We start from the raw sequence: 22,227 nt of genomic DNA, 5'->3' as shown, positions 1-22,227 counted from the left end.
ATCCACCCAAGTAGTTAGTTTAGTATGCAATTTAGATGGCATTGCCGTATCAGTAGGGAAAAGTTGGGCTATTCAATAAATGGTGTTGAAAAATGAATAGGCACAAATAAGAAAATGCAGATGGATGCTGCTCTCACTCCTTACACCAAATAAATTCCAGGACAAAAATTCAAATATAAAAATAAAACATAAATATTATTTTTTAAGAAGATTTATTTTAGAGAGAGCACAAGTGGGAGGGGGAGAGGGAGAGAAAGAATCCTAGGCAGACCCCGTCCAGAGCACGGAACCTTACACAGGGCTTGATCCCATGACCCTGAGGCCATGACCTGAGCTAAAACCAAGAGTCAGACACTTAACTGACTTCACCACCCAACATAAACATGATTTTTTTAAAATATTAAAACATAAAGATAAAACAGTGATAGAAATGTTCTAAAACTGGACTGTGGCCATACTGCAGAACTATATAAGTTTACTCGACTTTACTGAACCGTAAACTTGAAAGAGTGAATTTTATGGTATGGAATAGATCTCAATAAACCTATTTAAAAATGAAACCATAGCATTTTGAAAACATGGCTATTATTTAATAATCCTAAAGTAGAAAAGAACATTTCTCATTATGATACAGGGCTCCAAATCTCTAAAGACTGGTAATTTGACTACATAAAACTCAAAAATTTCAACACAGAATAAACACATAATTCAAAGGCCAGCTGACAAATTTCCTTAATATATAAACAGTTCCTAGAAATCAGTAAGGAACACATACTAAACAAAAATGGGCAGAGAACACGGTTTCCAGAAAAGGAAATACAACTGCTCTTAGAGACATTAAATAATGTTCTACCTCACTTAAAATAAGAGAAATTAAAATTATGAGATACCATTTTCCCCCTGGCCAACTAGCAAATGCAAAAAAGCTTGATAACATAGCAAGACCACAAGGGTGTAAAAGAAACTGTCATTCCCAAACATCACTGGGTGTGGTATAAATGGTTCCAACAAGCAATTCTCCATCCATGATCCACTCCTAATGATCCACCTTTACTGTTATTAAACAGCGCATGGACATAGATTTTTCCCTTCAGCATTGTCTGTAAGAGCAAAAAAAATTATGGGGGGCAGGGGGAGCAAGATGGTGGAGGAGTAGGAGACCTAAATTTCGTCTGGTCCCAGAAATTCAGCTAGATAAGGATCAAACCATTCTGAACACCTACGAACTCAATAGGAGATTGAAGAAAAGAACAGCAGCAACTCTCTGAACAGAAAAGCGAACACTTTCTGGAAGGTAGGACATGAGGAGAAGTGAATCTGAGGCCATATTCTGGAAGATAAACGGTGGGGGAGGGGCCTCCGTCGGCCGCTTCTGGCAAGTGATAGAACCACGGAGCACAAAATCGGAACTTTTAGAAGTCGGCTCTGCTGAGGGACGTCGTGCCAGCACAAAAACAGACACACAGATCAATGGAACAGAATAGAGAGCCCAGAAACGGACCCTCAACTCTACGGTCAACTAATCTTCGACAAAGCAGGAAAGAATGTCCAATGGAAAAAAGACAGTCTCTTCAACAAATGGTGTTGGGAAATTGGACAGCCACATGCAGAAGAATGAAACTGGACCATTTCCTTACACCACACACAAAAATAGACTCAAAATGGTTGAAAGACCTAAATGTGAGACAGGAGTCCATCAAAATCCTAAAGGAGATCACAGGCAGCAACCGCTTCAACCTCAGCCACAGCAACTTCTTCCTAGAAACATCGCCAAAGGCAAGGGAAGCAAGGATAAAAATGAACTACTGGGACTTCATCAAGATAAAAAGCTTTTGCACAGCAAAAGAAACAGTCAACAAAACCAAAAGACAACCGACAGAATGGGAGAAGATATTTGCAAATGACATATCAGATAAAGGGCTAGTATCCAAAATCTATAAAGAACTTATCACACTCAACACCCAAAGAACAAACGATCCAATCAAGAAATGGGCAGAAGACATGAACAGACATTTTTCCAAAGAAGACATCCAAATGGCCAACAGACACATGAAAAAGTGCTCAACATCGCTCGGCATCAGGGAAATCCAAATCAAAACCTCAATGAGATACCACCTCACACCAGTCAGAATGGCTCGAATTAACAAGTCAGGAAACGACAGATGTTGGCATGGATGCGGAGAAAGGGGAACCCTCCTACACTGTTGGTGGGAATGCAAGCTGGTGCAGCCACTCTAGAAAACAGTATGGAGGTTCCTCAAAAAGTTGAAAATAGAGCTACCATATGACCCATCAATTGCACTACTGGTATTTACTCCAAAGATACAAATGTAGGGATCCGAAAAAGTACGTGCACCCCAATGTTTATAGCAGCAATGTCCACAGTAGCCAAACTATGGAAAGAGCCAAGATGTCCATCAACAGATGAATGGATAAAGAAGATGTGGTATATATGTATACAATGGAATATTATGCAACCATCAAAAGGAATGAGATCTTGCCATTTGCAATGATGTGGATAGAACTAGAGGGTGTTATGCTGAGCGAAATAAGTCAATCAGAGAAAGACATGTATCATATGACCTCACTGATATGAGGAATATTTAATCTCAGGAAATAAACTGAGGGTTGCTGGAGTGGTGGGGGGTGGGAGGGATGGGGTGGCTGGGTGATAGACATTGGGGAGGGTATGTGCTATGGTGAGTGCTGTGAATTGTGTAAGACTGATGAATCACAGACCTGTACCTCTGAAACAAATAATACATTATATGTTAAAAAAAAAAAAAAAAAAGAAAAGAAAAGAAGAAGAAGATAGCAGGAAGGGAAAAATGAAGGGGGGGAAATCAGAGGGGGAGACAAACCATGAGAGACTATGGACTCTGAGAAACAAACTGAGGGTTCTAGAGGGGAGGGGCGAGGAGTGGGGGGGATGGGTTAGCCTGGTGATGGGTATTAAAGAGGGCACGTACTGAATGGAGCACTGGGTGTTATATGCAAACAATGAATCATGGGACACTACATCAAAAACTAATGATGTAATGTATGGTGATTAACATAATATAATAAAAAAAAGAGCAAAAAATTAGAAACACCCTAAACTGCTCATCAAGAGTGCCGAGAGCTGAGATGCCAGGTGACAAGGAGGTCAATCAGGACAAGCCAAACTGAAAGGAACAATTCAGCCTTCATCTACTTACCATGATAGTATAAGCATTAGGCAAAACAGGAAAAGGGAGCATTTTCCCTCACAGAACAGCACAAGGCAAGGGTCTGACCCATCATTGTAGATGGTGGAGGAGGTGACTGTCTCACTGCGGGGGGTGGGGAGGCAGGAAGGGCAAAGAGTGGAAAAGGACTGAGGATTGAGTCTGAGTGCAGAAGAGTGTCCTTCAGGCCTCCTCCCTCAATAGCAGATCTCCACAGAAGTGCCTTGGCCAGGGCCCCTCCATAAGGCAGTCTCCTAAGGGGGTGCCAGGGCCAGCAATGCAGTCACAGGTCAACACATGGCTGGTCCCTAGTCCTTGGCAGCAACTCCCTCCAGACCGTGCATCCAGGTTGGTATGAGAGGGCAGCTTTCCCCCCATGGGGCCTGCCAGTGAAAGCCTTTCTAATGGCCTGTGGTCAGGCCTGAAAGATCACACACAGGATTTTGGACTAGAACAGACTCCTCCAAGAGAGGAATCTTGAAGTATGTCGTGGTTTGTCCATACAAAAGAGCACTCTGTGGACATTAAAAAGAACAAGTTCTTGTATGCATGGATACGAAGCCATTTCCAAGTAGAAGAAAGCAAGGTTCTTAACAGGATATAACAAGTACTTACCAATTGTGTATAATACGCTACAGTTGGTGTTTTTTTAAAACAAGACTTTTTTCAAAAAATAAGAATATACATCTAAGTACATATAAATATGTGCCAACACGTGTGTAGAACACAGAAAAAGCTGGTAACAGTAGGCACCTTTGGTCACAGTAGGAACGTAGGAGAGAGGAGTCAGAAAGACCTTTGTCAACATATGGCCAATACCCATCTCTATAGACAGACATGTACCTTATAAATCTGATCTCATGTGTACTTATTAACAATTAAAAACTCTGATTTGTTTAAAGAAATAGAGTTAACATGGAAGTTACCTCTGAGTAAAAGTAAAGAAATGGCAAATCTCAAGTGGCCAGGTTCTTACCACACACACAATTCAATACCCAGCTAACCTCCCTCCAGAAGGGGCTGGAAGGCACCTTTCCCCACAACCAAATTCTGGCTCTTGAATTACCTCCATCAACAGACTCCAAGCACAGAGTTTAATATAACTGTCACATCTCACAAGTTGGTCTACAAATCCTAGTAAAATCTCAAATGAGAGGCACTGTGTAATTATGAAGTATTACTGCTGTGATTTATGTGCCCAAATGTTAGTAGATTCTAAATAACATGCCTTACTGTGATAATTTCTCTGCCAGTGAGAAATCCTCGCCTCACCTGCTCATTTCCTGAGTGTTAACCTGATAGATGTTTATTCTGGAGGTATGCTGGATCAGTTACACAACAGGAAAGAAAGAAAAAGAGAAGAAAGATTTCCCCAATAGTAGCACGTGAGGACAATTATTTTTATGTTAGAGACAAAAATTTGTGCTAAAATGATGGAAGTTCTATTTTTGTTCTCCCAAAATATAGGGCAGAAGTTTTTTATTTACTTTTATGATTCTTATTTCATCCCTACTGGACAACTACTGTAAATCACATGCTTTACTTTAGAATCGCTCCTATATAAGGAATAAGGAATATATTACATAAAGAACTTCTCTGAAAATAAAAATACAGAAATGTTTCTCACAGACTTATTTTAGAACTATATTCTTGCACTGGGAGAGTAATTAAGCAAAGAATGCAAGTAAACGGAGGGAAGAATAATCAGAAAGAAATCCTATTGTGTCCTTTTCACTGTGACATCAAGCTCTGATTTATTTTTTTTTTAAGATTTTATTTATTTATTTGTCAGAGAGAGAGAGCATGAGCAGGGGGAGTGGCAGGCAAAGGGAGAGGGAGAAAGAAGCAGGCTCCCCGCCGAGCAGGGAGCCCGATGCGGGGCTTGATCCCAGGACCCTGGGATCACGACCTGAGCTGAAGGCTGACGCTTAACCAACTGAGCACCCTCTAGCTCTGATTTAAAGATGACTGTAGCATCTTTGAGCCGGTCACCCCAGCCTGGTGCCTTCTTTTCTAAGTCTGGTAAAGGTCACGGCAGATGCAATGAGTTATGATGAGGTCATACTGGACTTGGTGGGCCCTAAGTCCCGTAATAGTGGCCTCATAAAAGGAGGCACGGATACACTGGGAGAAGGTCATGTGACGGAGGAGTCAGATACTAGAGAGATGCATCTGTAAGCCAAGGAACGCCAAGGACCACCAGCTGTCACCAAAGGCGGGGACAAGCACGGAACACATCCTCTCCGAAAGCCTCCAGAAGGAGCCAGTCTTGCCAATACCCTGCTTTCAAACTCCTAGCCTCCAGACTTGTGAGACAATAAGTTCAAGTTGTTTAAGTCACACAGTTTGTGGTACTTTTTGTGACAACCTTAGGAAACCAGTAAGAATCCAAATCCTGGAAGCAAAGGACCAAGTAAGGAATATGGAGCTATTTTATCTCCACTAATATACATAGGACACATAAATGGCTGTCTTGGTAAGTTAAAGATGGCCACAATTTTTTTGTACTACTCCTGTTAAGGGGTAGGCTCTCTGTTCCCACCCCCTAAATCTGGGCAGGTTCTGTGAGCCAAAAATATGGCAGGAGTGACAAAGCACCCGTTTCCAGGCAACTTCCACTTCCGGTCTTCAGAACACTTGATCTTGGGGTCCTGAGCTACCACGGAAGAAGTCTGAAGCCGCCATGCTAGAGACCCCACGTTGAGAGGCCCCAAGACTCACAAGGACAGGGAGGTGCCCTGGCTACCCCGGACGTTCCTGCTCTCCCAAGAATGGCACCCAAGGCCTCAGAGACAAGTCATTTTGTCACGCCCTGACCAAACTGCCCATTCCTCAGCAAAATAAAGGATTGCAGTTTTAAGCTGTCAAGTTTGGAGATGTTTTGTTACACAATAAATATTCGGGGCTATTTATGATGCTCAATCTCTAAAAGTAGAAGCAAAAGATGTTATACCTTAAAAATGAACTAGAGAGGGGTGTCTCAGTCAGTCATGTGTCCAAGTCTTAATTTTGACTCTGGTCATCAATCTCAGGGTCATCAGATGGAGCCCTGTGTCCTGCTCCATGCTCAGCGGGGAGTCTGCTTCTCTCCCTCTGCCTCCCCCTCTCTCTCTGCGCCTCCCCACCCTGCTCGTGTGTGCTCTCTCTCAAATAAATAAATAAATCTTTTTTAAAAAATTAACTAGAGAAAATTCAGGGGGTCAAATTCCCAGTTATAAAATGAGTAAGTCATAGGAATGTAATGTATAGCATGGCAAGGACAGTTAATAAAGTGTATTGTGTATCTGAAAGCAGGTAAGAGAATGAATCTTGAAAGTTCTCAGCACAAGAAAAAAATGTTACTATGTATGGTGACAGACGTTAACCGAACTTCTAGGTGATCATTTTGCAATTTATACAAATACCAAATCATTACATTGTACACCTGAAACTAATGTTATGTCAATTGTACTTCAATAAATAAAAGTTTTTCCATGGGGCACCTGGGTGGCTCAGTCAGTTAAGCATCTGCCTTCAGCTCAGGTCATGATCCCAGGGTCCTGGGATCGAGCCCCACATCAGGCTCTCTGTTCAGCGAGCCTCTCCCTCTGCCTGCTGCTCTGCCTACTTGTGCTCTCTCTCTCTGTCAAATAAATAAATAAAATCTTTTTTAAAAAATTAAAATAAATGTTTTTCCAATAAAAATTTTTTAAAAATAAAAACAAAAGGCTTGGGAAGACCCAAAAAGCGGTACATGCAAGGCCCTAAGATGCATATTTTTGTTTTTGTTTTTGTTTTTTAACGTAAGCTCTATCCCCAATGTGGGGCTTGAACTCACAACCCTCGAGATGAACAGTCATATGCTATACCAGCTGAGCCAGCCAGGTGCCCCATGATGCGTGGTTTGATAAGGCTGGAATCACACATCCTGGAAGTTGAAGGGAATTTGGGGCCCTCCAGGGCTATTCAGTCTTCAAGCCTCCTCCTGGGTACAGGGAACAGCTCCCTGTCAGCCTTCCTGAAGTAGCTTCAGCCAAATTATTATGCAAGATAGCACCTACTTGCTATCTCCGAGCAAATCCATGCCTCCTTACCTCTTACAGGTTGGGCAATAATGCTTTATATTTGTTGGTATTACATTTACAAAGGGCTTCCACATACATTAACATTTAACCCAGCCCATTATTCACAGAGGAAGAAACCGGCACTCTTAGATTACAGCCTCTGCCCAGGAGCAGAGCTCCTCATCCATCATGGGGCTGTGTCCTGTTAGTAGGACTTTGCATTGGGAGAGCAAACCCTGAAAAGTAGGGGAAAGACACTAAGAGGGAGTCATCTGAGGGATTCTGAAGGCATTCCTTTTCCTCTACGAAGACCCAAATTTCCACCAGTTTTGGCCATTCAGTGCCCTAAATATGCTATGACCTTCTAGAAGGATGTTTCTATCCATGCAAGAGTCATCGGCTCAAACTAAAATGTGTCATGTGGAAATTGTTGAAGAAGTGATCATTGTAGCAGATAGTCTAATAGTTTGCTATACTAATTCATGCGACGGTTTTAAAGATGTTGTGAAGTTCAGAGTACTGCTATAGGTACTCTGAGGGATAAAATACAGAATAATAAATAAACCCTTCTCCAAAGATCTTACAATGTAGTAGGAGATCCTCCAGTGGGGAGAGGGGAAGATTTTGGAAACAGAGTAGCTACGGGAAGCAAAGAACAGTGATATAAATAAATAACCCTTCATAGAAGCTGGATGTGATAACCACTTGGAGATGTTTATTTAGTTGCATTAGGTGCGGGGAGGTAAGTTGAATATGAAGCAGGTTCTCAGAGGATAGATGAACTGTTTAGTGGCATGTCCTATAGCTAAGATGTTCAGTGGATAATATATAACTGCTCCATGCAGATGACATATGAATTTTTCAAAGCAGATAAGATGGCCCGAGGGCTGTGTTTAAAAGGAAAAAGAACATAAGACGCTGATAAAAGAAACTAAAAAAGACACTAATAAATGGAAAGATATTCTGTGCACATGATTGGAGAAAAAAAGTATTGTTGAGATGTCCCTATGACCCAAACAACCTACAAATTCAATGCAATCCCTTTCAAGATTTCAGTGGCATTTTTCACAGAAATAGACCAAACAGCTCTAAAATTTGTATGGAACCACAAAAGACCTCATATAGCCAAAGCGATCTTGAGAAACAAGAACCAAGCTGGAAGCACAGTGCTCCCTGATTTGAAAGTACATGACAAAGCTATAGTAATTAAAATCATCTGGTATTGGCATAAAACAGACACATAGGTCAGTGGAAGAGAATACTGAGCCCAGAAATAAACCCACAACTATATGATCAATTAGTTTACAACAAAGGCGCCAAGAATATACACTGGGGAAAGGACAGGCCCTTTAATAAGTGGTGCTGGAAAAGCTGGACAGCACAGACAAAAGAATAAAGAATAAAACCTGACCACTGTCTTAAAATACACAGAAAAATTAACTCAAAATGGATTAGAATTGAACATAAGACCAGACACCATAAAACTCCTAGAAGAAAAACAAAGGTGCTAATAAGCTCCTTGACATCAGTCTTCACAATGATTTTTTAATCTGATACCAAAAGCAAAAATAAACTACTGGGACTACATCAAGCTAAAAAGCTTCTATGCAGCAAAGTAAACTACCAACAACAACAACAAAAAGGCAACCTACTGAATGGGAGAAAGTAACTGCAAATTATATATCTGATTAGGGGTTAATATCCAAAATATATAAAGAACTCATACAACTCAATTGTAAAAAAAAAAAAAAATCCAATTAAAAAATAGGCAGAGGAGCATCTGCCTTCGGCTCAGGTCATGATCCCAGGGTCCTGGGATCGAGCCCGGCATCGGGCTCTCTGCTCGGCCGGGAGCCTGCTTCTCCCTCTCCCACTCCCCCTGCTTGTGTTCCCTCTCTAGTTGTCTCTCTCTCTCTCTCTGTCAAATAAATAAAATGAAACCTTTAAAAAAAAAAATAGGCAGAGGATCTGAATAGACATTTTTCCAAAGAAGACATACATACGGCCTACAGGTAGATGAAAAGATGTTCAACAGCACTCATCACCAGGAGAATGCAAACTAAAACCACAGTGAGATATCATCTCACACCTGTTAGAATTATTATCAAATAGACAAGTGTGTTAGAGAGGATGTGGAGAAAAGGGACCCCTTTTGTACTGTTAGTGAGAAGGTAAACTGGTGCAGCCACTGTGGAAAACACTATAGAAGTTTCTAAAAAAAAAATTAAAAATAGAACTATCATATAATCAGCAATTCCACTTGAGTATTTATCCAAAGAAAATAAAAACACTAACTCAAAAATATATATGCACCCCCATGTTCACTGCAACATTATTTACAACAGCCAAGATATGACAACGACCTAAGTGTCCATTGACAAGTGAGTGGATAAATATCATAAATATATAATGGAATATTATTTGGCCATAAAAATGAATGAAATCTTGGCATTTGTGACAACACAGATGGACCCTGAGGGCATTATGCTCAGTGAAATAAGTCAGACAGAGAAAGACAAATACTATATGATCTCACCCATATGTAGAATCTTTTAAAAACAAAACAAAACAAAAAAACAAGCTCATAGAAAGGGGAACCCTCCTACACTGTTGGTGGGAATGCAAGCTGGTGCAGCCACTCTGGAAAACTGTATGGAGGTTCCTCAAAAAGTTGAAAATAGAGCTACCATATGATCCAGCAATTGCACTACTGGGTATTTACCCCAAAGATACAAAAGTAGGGATCCGAAGGGGTACGTGCACCCCGATGTTTATAGCAGCAATGTCCACAATAGCCAAACTGTGGAAAGAGCCAAGATGTCCATCGACAGATGAATGGATAAAGAAGAGGTGGTATATATATACAATGGAATATTATGCAGCCATCAAAAGGAATGAGATCTTGCCATTTGCAACGACATGGATGGAACTGGAGGGTATTATGTTGAGTGAAATATGTCAAAAAGAGAAAGACATGTATCATATGATCTCACTGATATGAGGAATTCTTAATCACAGGAATCAAACTGAGTGTTGTTGGAGTGGGGGGTGGGGTGGGAGGGATGGGGTGACTGGGTGATAGACACTGGGGAGGGGATGTGCTCTGGTAAGCGCTGTGAATTGTGCAAGACTGTTGAATCTCAGATCTGTACCTCTGAAACAAATAATGCAATATATGTTAAGAAAAAAAAAAAAGAAGAAGAAGAGGGTAGCGGGAGGGGAAGAGTGAAGCGGGGGAAATTGGAGGGGTAGACGAACCATGAGAGACGGTGGACTCTGAAAAACAAACGGGGTTCTAGAGGGGAGGGGGGTGGGAGGATGGGTTAGCCAGGTGGTGGGTATTGAGGAGGGCACGTTCTGCATGGAGCACTGGGTGTTGTGCACAAACAATGAATCATGGAACACTTCATCTAGAACTAATGATGTAATGTATGAGGATTAACATAAGAATAAAAAAAATAATAAAATAAAATAAAAATAAAAAAAAATAAAAAAATAAAACAAAAAAAACAAGCTCATAGATAAACAGATTGGTGGTTGCCAGAGGCAGGGGGTGGAGAGTGGGGAAATGAGTGAAGGAGATCAAAAGGTACAAACGTCTAGTCATAAAATCAATGAAGTCATGGGATGTATTACAGAGCATGGTTAACTATGGTAATATGTTGTATTACAGGGGCACCTGGCTGGCTCAATCAGAAGAGCATGTGACTCTTAATCTCAGGGCCATGGGTTCAAGTCCCAGATTAGGTGTAGAGATTAGTTAAATAAACTTTAAAAAAATAATAACACTGTATTGCATATTTGAAAGTTGTTGAAAGAGCACATCTCAAAAGTCTTCATCACAAGAAAAAGAAACTTCCCATAAATATATATGGTGTCAGCTGTTAACTAGACTTATTATGGTGATCATTTCACAATAGATACAAATATCAAATTATGTTGTACACCTGAAATTAATATAACATTTATGTCAATTATGCCTCAATTAAAAAAAGAAGAAGAGCAGTTCAAAATACAGCACATAGAGACCTAGTCCCCTCAACAGCTAGTAGAATTGGATTAAAGAGTTTTGAAGGAGGTAATGTACAAAAAGTCAACTTGTGAGGTTGTGATATAGGAAAATTCTGTATTCTGCACAAATACAGAGAACCTAGGCTATGAGGAGTAGACGGTGAACCATGTCAGAGATCAAAGTAAATCTGATTTCAGTAATACGTTTTAGTTTTGTTACCATGAAACTAATTTTTAAATCAACTTTATTGCGATAGAATCTATCTACAATAAAACAAACCCAATTAAAGTACATTTCAGCAATTCTGATAAATTTATCTAGCTGTGTAATCAGCACCATAATCAAGATATAGAACATTTCATCACTCCAAAAAAGTCCATCCCCCCCCAGCCCACCCCAACACCTCAAATAAATGGAACTAGAGAAAATTCAGATCAAAGCAACAAAAAATGATTATGGTTTTGGCAGGGGGGCAAAGAGGTGGATAAGGAAGTTGGGTAGTTGGGGTTCCTGGCTGGCTCAATTCGGAAGAGCATCTGACTCTTGATCTCAGGGTCATAAGTTCAAGCCCCACACTGGGTGTAGAAATTACTTTAAAATCTTAAAAAAAAAAAAAACGGGGGGGACACCTGGGTGGCTCAGTCAGTCAAACATCTACCTTTGGCTCAGGTCATGATCTCAGGGTCCTGGGATGGAGCTGCACATGGGCTGGCTCCCTGCTCAGTGGGGAGTCTGCTTCTCCCTCTCCCTGTGCCCCTCCCTCTGCTCACGCTCTCTCTCTCAAATAAATAAATAAAATCATTTTTAAAAAAACTAGGAAGAATTGTTCTTTAAAAAAACAGGGGGAAGGTGGGTAGTTAAGGATACCCCAGTAATTAACCTGCAACTTTGAAATATGCAAGAACCTAATGGGGGTTGGAGAAGGGACTAACCACAGTGCCTTACTTCTACTTCTACTACTATGAATCTCTAGGAAAAAACATCCTCCACAGAAATCACCAAGAATAAGATCACAAAGCACACAAGTTCTGAGGGGGCTTGAGTACCAAAGGAAGAACCTGGCCAACTTCCCTCTTTGTCTACTCACTCAATATCCAAAATGTATTATTATCTCAAGGCTGTAGAGCACTTAGGGAAAGGCTGCTTGTATTAAATTGCCACATAAAGTGAAAACAGACAGAAGTCTTTTACATCATCTGTGACATAAAATAATCTGCCACTTAGCTTCCCTTTGAGTGCAAAGCTTCATAAGTGTCTGAACCATGAACTTTCTGTGACACAAAGAGATAGACAGAGGTTCCCTCACTATATTTATTTATTTATTCATTCATTCATATTTATTTATTTATATTTATATAAAATCTTGCTCAGCAATATTCTAAATCATAATGGAAAAGTTGGTGAGGCATAAATTCAATCTACCCAGAGGCTGAATCCAGGTGTGACTCTCCCAGGGGTCCTGGTGGCTTTGGAGCCCAGAGGGTGCAGGTGTATATGAAGGAAAAGCCAGCCCCCACTGGCCTTACCTCTGGCGAATTCCTATTGCCATTAACTGTTGTAATACTGAATAATTTTCATATTAGCTTAACCAACCAGCTAGACTCTCAAATCCCTGGACAACAGCCAGGGCTGCATTCCATCCCCCACATCAGGGACCCAGCACTGGGCCCACAGTGGGAGCAATAACCAAGCATGGGATGACTGGCTATAGTCAAGCTCTGTTAGCTTTCCAGGAAGAGGCTCAGGGGTCTCAGGGGACAGACACATACAGTAAGACTACAAGGGGGTGACAGTCTAGGATGCTTGTGATGATTAATTTTGTGTGTCCATTTGGCTGGGCCATGGTGCACAGATATTTGGATGTTTTGTAAGAGGGTCTGTGGTGGACTTTGAGCAAGGCAGACTGCCCTCCATAATGTGAGTGGGCCTCCTCAAACCAGCTGATGACTTGAATAAAACAAAAAGACTAACACTAACCTCCCCTGAGCAAGAGGACATTCGGCTAGGAGACGGCCTACAGACTTGAACTCCAGCCCTCTTCCCTTGGTCTCCAGTCTGCCAGCCCATCCTCTAGATCTTGGATTTACCAGCCTCCACAATCACATGAACTAGTTCCTCAAACTGCTCTCTCTCACTCTGTGTACATAGAGCTGATCTTTGAACAACACAGGGGTCAGGGGCACTGACCCCCTGCACAGCAGAAAAATCCATGTGTAACTTTTGACTCCCTAAAGCTTAACTACTAATAAACTGTTGTTGACCTTATCAATGACAGTCAATTAATACATATTCTGTATGCTTTATATATTATATACCATATTCTTATAACAAAGTAAACTAGAGAAAAAATGTTATTAAAATCATAAAAATATGTTTACAATACTATACCGTATTTATAGAAAAAATCCACACATAAGGGGGCCTGTGCAGTTCAAACCCATGTTGTTCAAGGGTCCACTGTGTATATATATATTATATATTATATATTATATATAATATATATACACACATCTACATGCTCCCACACCCCCAGTGGTTCTGCTTCTCTGGAGAACCCCAATATGCCACGGCAGCTTTCAGGGCAACCTCTGGGAGGTCGCCGGTTTGTGACTTAGCTGCTTACACTCAGGTGGCAGAAGTTTCTCTACCTCTTGACATCTGTGTGCTTCCCATTCATGCCCTAAAAGGGTGGTTAACTTTGCCCTGGAGTTCCCACTTAAGTCCACCTCAAATTCCAATGGCCAGACTGGACGATAAGGCCGGCAGCTGGTCTGATCAGCTTTGGTCAGGATGGCGGAGTCACATGGCACAAAACTCAAGCAGCTGGTCCACATGAACCACTCAAACCATCGCCCTTCTTTCTTGAAACTGGCAAGACGACAGCACCCAGGGATTCCATCAAACGCTCATCTGTTTCTGTGAGGCATTCTGTAGATGTGATTAAAACCTATAAGCAGTTGACTTTCAGTAAGAAAGATGGCCTACATAAGCCTGGGTGGGCCTGATTCAGCTGAAAGGTCTGAAGAGCAGAGCTAAGGCTGCCTTGGAGCAGTAGCAATTTTATGGGTAGATCCTCACTTCAGACAGTGTCTGAGGGTTCCTGTCCGCCCTGCAATCTTGAACCTGCTTGGACAGGCCCCATACTCGCCCATGAGCCAATTCCTTGCAATCAATCTCTTTTTTTTTTTTTTAAGATTTTATTTATTTGCAAGAGAGAGAATGAGAGACAGAGAGCATGAGAGGGAGGAGGGTCAGAGGGAGAAGCAGACTCCCTGCTGAGCAGGGAGCCCAACGTGGAACTCGATCCCAGGACTCCAAGATCATGACCTGAGGCGAAGGCAGTCGCTTAACCAACTGAGCCACCCAGGCGCCCCTGCAATCAATCTCTTAATATGGATCTCCTACTGGCTCCATTTCTCTGGTTGAACCCTGACTGCTACACCTCTCTTTGTCTTAACCTCCTTATGCCTCAGTTTCCCATCTGTAAAACAGAGACAACAACAATAGTATCTACTTCACAGGGTTGAAGTAGGGTAACGCAAGTAGAGCTGAGCGCAGTATTGGGCATAGAGTAAGGTCCCCGTAAGTATGAAATATTACCGTCCATGTAACTGTCACTATTGCTAATGAATCCATGCCTTTGGGAAAGAGTTTATACATCAGTGGGGAGGTTGAGAAAAATAATTCTAACAAAGACATTTGTTAAAAATGTAGGTGGACATAAAGTGCACCAAGGATTAAGAAAAGAACTACCCAAGCATGTCTGGGGCATAGTGGAAGGTAGCCTCCACAAGTACATAAGACAGTTGGGCTGAATTCTACCTTGCTTCTGCTCTGAGACCATGAGTCTCCTAAAATATGCTTACAGGGCAAGATACTCCCTCTTCTGCAAAAGCTTTTAGCCAAATCAGTGGAGGAGTGTTTCCCAATGGCTAGGATTCCCTTCATGGAAAATCATTCATTTACTCAAATTTTTATTGAGCACCTACTATGTGCTAGGTGCTGTCCTAAGGGCTGAGGAATAAAGAGGTTAAAAAAAAAACACTTCTATATGGAGGGACAACAAGTGTCAGATAATAAATAAGCAAATGCCTAATTTCCAAACGTAACAAGGTAATAAAAGAACCTGACAAGAGAATCATGTGAGAGCCCCACATTGGGTGGACCCTATTTTACAGATGAGAAACTGAGGCATAAGGAGGTTAAGATAAAGAGAGGTGTAGCAGCCAGGGTTCAACCAGAGGAAACAGAACCTGTAGGAAATCCGTATTAAGAGATTATTGCAAGGAATTGGCTCATGTGCAAAAAAAAAGAAAGAAAAGAGAGAGAGACAGAGAATCAACTGAAAGAAAAGAGGGATTTGCATTACAAGGTTCCTAAATTTCCAGGAGACCAGGCAGTTAGGTCTTCTGTGGTTAATTCTGACGTCAGCCTCCCCCATCTTTGACATTCCAGTGAGTCCCGCCCTGAGCCAGCAGAGACACCAGAATGAACCTCCTTCTCCCAGGGCAGCAGGTTGGGAGACAAGTTAGAGGTTGATTGGGGACACTATCTCATCATTTTGCTTGTGGTGTTGTTCACCTGAAATGCCATTACTACCAAAATCCAATAACTCAAAACAGAGGATCTCCAAGGTGTTCCATGGACCACACAAATGTTTGTTTTAAATAGCATGGATACAGAGGCTGATGAGAGATTCCCACAGTGGTCGTAAATCCTCCCTATTCCAAGTCAGCTTGCTTCATCATCATCAATAAATGCCCCTCTTACCTTCTAAAGTAAATCTGCACTCATAAGGCATTGTTTTTATATAGTAAGGATCTATAGTATTTCTATTCAAACAACAATCTACTGCTTTTAAAACATTTGGAAACAACTGCTATCCACTAATGCCACCTTACAATTTTTGAAAACTGAAGTCTGGAGCGGACCTATTTTGAAAGATGGCAAATTGCTACTAAAAATGCATGCACGGGTTACTTGTCATCCTTTATCCAAAAAAGTGCACAGAAGAATTCAGGACTTTTCTTTTTTCCCAAATAATAGTTCTGCTCACACAAAGGATAAATGCACTTTATCCCCTAAATGCGGTTTCCCTGGTGATGGAATTGCTCACATTCAATGCCGTCAGCACTGACCGCTACCTTAAAATTGATCAGCTAATAAAATTCGTTAGGGAAAGGTCTTTGACAGTTGCTGCTTCCATAGTAAAGGCTGTACTCGAATCAAGGTTTCTAACCAGGTATGCACCACATCCATGTGCACCAGGATCAAACCAAACCATCCTGAAGGGAAAGAATACTGAGCCGATATTATTTATAAAGATGGCACTTTCATTAAAGGGCCTTCCCTTGTATGTGTATTAAATAAATATGCAATTACATGGAGAAACATATATTCACACAGCAGGAACCACATAAACACGTATCGGCATATATTATACTCCGGAAGGTTTATTTAAAACTATATTAAATGACACAGCCCCAGTACAGTTTACCCACCCAAGGTAAACCAATGCAAAACACACAGCTCTCTCTTCAAAAGGATATGTGCCTGGTGCAAGCTAACAATAGTATAAGGGAAGGATAATTCCTACATGTCAATAAATTACCATTGAAAGCTTAATTAAAACTAAATTTATGCCTCGCACATACCCATTACAATTCAACAGCATGAATGACCTTTTCCCCTATCAAGCTACAGAATCCAGACAGTCTCCCAGTTTAATTAACTGTTGGGTTTTTTTTTTTTTTTTAAGTCTCGAATGTCACAAATGAAAACATTATTTGGTCAAAGACACAAGAACCTGGGCTCTACCAAGTTTATTCTGTTTCTCAAATATTTGTTATGTCCAAGCCTATACCATATTTGGATTCAGAGAACTTTTTTAGTGGGAACTCTCTTTAGAGAATTTTCAACTCTAATCCAAGGAAGAAAACAGTTAAAATAAGACCCATGGCCACCACACATAGTCCCACACATACACACAAATCCGTGCACGTACACAAACATACACAGGCTCTCATGCTTGCAGACACACCGATCATTTCTTCGGGGGTCACTTTTGGGAAACGGCAATGAATTAAGAAGAAACATCTTGACTTCCCTACTTTATATTCTTCTACTCAATTCATGGGTGTAAGCAGGTGTGTACGCATACACATAGACTACTACAAACATGTATTCTTCAGAAAGCACCCAGCAAACAAGAATTGTATAAAAATCACATTGTGCTTGTACCAATTGAACTTGTGCCCATTTAAATAAACATAAGCCACGTTAAAACCCAAAACACTATAATGTCACTTGCGTTCAAGTTAATACAAGTAAGTGCCATAATTTCAGTCATCATATTCTTAAACATCTGAGGGCTCAAACTGATTTTTAAAAATATTTTAGAACCTATTTATAAAGCAATTCCAGTGGCGCATTTGGAGGCTCGCACCGTCATCATCTTCCCGTTACCCAGCCAGACAGGAATACCCCCAGCCAGTGCTCTCATTGTCAGAGGAAACCCTGTGACTACCTGACTCAGTCCTTGACCAGTCACTATCCAGTGTGTATGGGTAGCAAGCAATCCATGAATGCCTCCACATTCTGTTTCTAAACCACTCTAACTGCTAGAAAACGGGTCCTCAAATCAATTTGTCCAGCCAACGTGCCCACCAGTTGCGCTAGGGCTAGAAGCAGCCAAGATGAAAAGGACATGGCTTTTCGCATAAAAATCCAGTCTGGGTGCCTGGGTGGTGCAGTCGGTGAAGTGTCTGACTTCAGCTCAGGTCGTGAACAGTGGGATGGAGCCCCACTGTTGGGCTCTGCACTCAGTGGGGAGTCTGCTTCTCCCTCTGTCCCTCCCCCCTCCTCACTTGCGCTCATGCACACACATGCGCTCTCTCTCTCTCTCAAATAAATAAAAAAATCTTTAAAAGAAAATCCAGTCTGACACATAGTAGGTGCTCAGAACTTGTGGAATAGGTGGAGGAGGGACGGAGTGAGCAAGCTCGCAACCAAAGGCAGTGTTAGATATCTAAGAAATATAGCTCTAGCCGCTAATGGGAGGCACGTAATTTTAAATTTTCTAGCAGGCACACTTAAAAGGGTTAAAAAAAAAAAAAAGAATCAGGTAAAGTGAATTTTAGTATATTTAATTTCACCGAACCTAGAAAATATTTTCATTTCTACAAGCAAGGAGTACTAAAACATCACTAATGAAATATTTTACCTTTTTTGGTACTACTTTGAAATCTAGTGTGCATTTTACATTCACAGTACATCTAGATGTACAGTTCAGATTAGCACATTTCAAGAGCTCATTAGCCCCGTGTAAGTGGTGACTCCCCTAGAGAAGAACGCACGGGACAGAGTATTTCCATCATGGCAGAAAGTTCTACTTGGGCAACATACCTCCCAACAGAGGGAGGCAGTAAGTACATGGTGGGGATGAGCAGGCATGCTGAGGACAGGTCATAGAGATGGACAGACTATGGAAGGCCTCGCTTGCCATGCTGAAGAGTACAATCTTTATTCGCTGGACAGCAAGGAGTAAGATGGTGATAGGACAAAAAAAAAAAAAAGTCAGTGGTGATCAATGGTTTAAAAAACACAGATTCACAGGCTAGAATCAATCCATGATGAATACTCTTCCAATTCAAGATAAAATATTAATAACAGGGAAAATTTAGTATGTTTTTCATAAAACTAAATTTATTCAGTGCAATGAGTGGCTCTTTATTCAGAGATTATATGCCTTGGAGGTGGCAGGGGAGGGGTGCATTAAATGTGCTTTTCTGAGATGGTAGTAACCACAGACTGTCACTATGCTTTCAAAATGCCCTTGCTGGTCAAATTTTAATAGTTGCAACATCATGCTGCTCCCAAAATTCTACTTCTAAATTTTAGTTTGCAAGTAAAATCCAAAATTCTGGAACCACCAAGTTTTAAACAATTCCTGGACTTTATTAAGAGGGACATAGGGTCCAATGTGCACATATTATTCCGTATCCTGATTTTCTTATTTCCCACACAATTCATGTAGTCATAATGCTGACATGTGACTTTTTTTTGCTCCACACCCAATGTGGGGCTTGAACTCAGGACCCAGATCAAGAGTCACATGCTCTACCGACTGAGCCAGCCAGGCGCCCCTCTTACACATGACTTTTATCTTAAGCTGCTACACAGTAATTCAGTATCTGATGTGAATTATTGTTTGTTTAGTTATTTCTGTGATGTTTTGTGTTGAATCTATTGCTTTATTAGTATGAATAGCTTTACCCAAATTAACTGTCTTCCTCCAACCCCAATTCCACGGACTAGTTCCTCAGAATATAGTTCTCAACAGGGAATTTATGGGTAAATGGCAATGAACAGCTTTGTGTTTAATTCTTATTATAGATCACCAGGCTGTAGCAAAAAGACAATATGCAGCAAGACCAGTATTTCTTAACACCCTCCTATAATGGGCCATAATTATTTCTGATAATGTGATAGAGAAAGTTGCCCTAATTTTCATTTCTTGAATTGCTAACAAGGATAGGCCTGTTGTTTCAAATTCCCTATATTCATCTCTCCTAACCACTTCTAGTGAGGACTTTGGGTACTGACCTTTGAGATCTCAATTCTTTATATTTTGGGTGATAACCATTTAATCTTTAAAGCTGTCCCATTATCTTCACCCACGCTATGGAATTTCATTTAATATTTGTTCTATTGCCTCTGGCCGGGCTATTTTTCTTTTTTTTCCCCCCCCCCTTCAGATATTCAGGTACATCTGTCTTGTGTATAACAATTTTCCTCATTGCTTCAGTGGTCCTAAGTTTATCTTCCCTATACAGCTGGGTTAAAATGCTATTCCATTTTCCTCTAGTTATTTTATAGATAAATACAGTGGAATCCAAAGCCAAGGCCTTTATACTCTGAAATTAATATACTTTTAAAACTGCAGAACTTCCTGGTATGAGTGAAATTTTCTCAGATTGTTCCCAAGGTGGATCTGCCCCCATCATAAAATGACAGATGTCATCAAACAGCTAGCATTCTCCAATCAGGAGTGAAGCTGGACAGGATATCTGAGAATCTGAACTTTTAACTCTTCCCTCAGAGGTGTTCAGCACCCCACAATTCTCTCAACTGTCAATGTTGATACTTACGTCTAAACAAGCTCACTTAAAATTAGATTACAGCAAGAAAGATTATCAGTAGACAAAAGCAACAGCCTGAAGAAATAAACAATTGCCCAGGAATATAAAAATCAAATCACTATATACCTATGGAGGCTTCTTACCTATTTTCCATATAATGAAATTTCTCAGGGAAATTTCAAATAATTGCCCCTCATGGGTGGAAAATGGAGAGAAAACAAGAGGATAAAGAAAAAAGAGCATTTATGTAATTGTTGACAAAATTTAGATCATACTATGTAAGTTTTACTTATCTATACATGTGACATACACAAAAAATAACCCAGAAGTCAATTCACTGAAAGCTTACATATTGTTATCTGAAAGGAGGTAGGATTATGGGTACTTCTGATTTTCTTCTTTTGACTTCTTATGCAATATGTACTTCATTATATACTTTACATAATTATTTTTATATGCATATGCTTCAAGAACATACTTCTATTTTAAAAACTTCTTAAAAATGGAGGAAGAAAAGATCTGGGCATTAAATTGCATCATGTGCTACTGAAAATTAAGCTAAGTCACCTCAACTTTTATTGAGGCCACAGCTCATTCAATGCAAGCACCTCCACTTTTTTTCATATACTCCAGGCTTCCTAGCACCACTTGTGAGAGTAAGTCTATCAGAGATTCATTATCATAGAAGAGAATTCTCAAAATACCATGAACTTTCAACCTGCCTTTTTTCTTTTTTTCTTCTTTTTAAGGTGGTCATCTCTAACATACTTGCAAAAGTATCTGCAGTGAGGTTTACATAAAAGCGACTATGATAGTGTTGTGGTCAAGTTGTTGGGTTTTTTTTAAGTCCTTATTTGTTAGATAAATATGAAAGCATTTACTGGCAATGATAAAATGATATATTTATGATTTCCTTGAAATACTCCAGAAAAAAAAAAAAAAAAGTGGTAGAGGGAAAACAGATGAACAAGAACAAGAGAAAGTTGGAATTGCTGTTACTGGGTGATGGGTACCATTATTCTGTTCTACTTTGGGTACAAAGTGTTTCTCTAATACAGTTTTTTTTACGATGCTATGAAAACTGAAAAATATATACAAGTGCACAACCATTCCTCATATCATCCAGTGTGTCAAAGTTAAGCTCAGAGCGAAACACCATTAAAAAAAAAAAAAATCAGGGTGACTATATCAAAGGCAGCATTTGACTCTGTATCTTCTCTTTATTAGGCAAGACAGAGTACAGGCATGTGTAAATCTATCAGGAAAAATAGGTCTTTCATATGCATCTACAGATTTGATTCAGAAGATTTCAGATTTTCAGTCCTGGGCCAGAGTCAGACCAAGATAGCAGGCTGACCCAGCACTACTTGGCTCGTGACATTCAGAAAACAAAACAAGATGCGTGCTGACTTGAGCAACAAGACCCTACGCTAGGAGGTCCATTGTGCTGCTCACCACGAGCCAGGGCCCCGCTGCTTCCCTCAGAGGATGGGCTGGTCCACCCTCAAGCCAGCTGCAGGGCCAAAGGCCTCAACACAAGGTAGGCACCCAAGACCACTATCATTTATTTCATAGAGTCCATTCCCAGTTACAGTTGCAAAAGATGATATGAACACGAAGGAAGTGGGATTCCCAAACTGATGACTTCCCAGTGGGTCAAAAGTAAAAACAAAGCATAGTCCTACATAGGTTCATAAGGCACTCACAGCTGAAAGGCTTTCAAGTGCACAATGACAATGAGCCTCAAATCTCCCTTGAGAGGAGGGGAGGGCCTGGGTTATTTCCAGTCTACAGATGCAGAAACTCCTCCGATTCAAAGCTTGGAA

At 40.7% G+C, this 22,227-nt stretch overlaps 1 protein-coding gene across 1 annotated transcript in view; it reads right to left on the bottom strand.

Annotated features, from left to right (window-relative positions):
- The window catches only part of OSBPL10 (oxysterol binding protein like 10), a 315,494-nt gene that overhangs the window by 128,046 nt on the left and 165,221 nt on the right, over nt 1-22,227 (bottom strand). The gene's annotated exons all lie outside the window — the stretch shown is intronic.

Source organism: Mirounga leonina, unplaced genomic scaffold, assembly GCF_011800145.1.
Source record: "Mirounga leonina isolate KUSES-001 unplaced genomic scaffold, KU_Mleo_1.0 Mir_115, whole genome shotgun sequence".
In the NCBI taxonomy this organism is placed as follows: Eukaryota; Metazoa; Chordata; class Mammalia; order Carnivora; family Phocidae; genus Mirounga; species Mirounga leonina.
The sequence above is the reverse complement of the archived record's forward strand: the minus strand, read 5'-3'. Positions and strand labels throughout refer to the sequence as shown.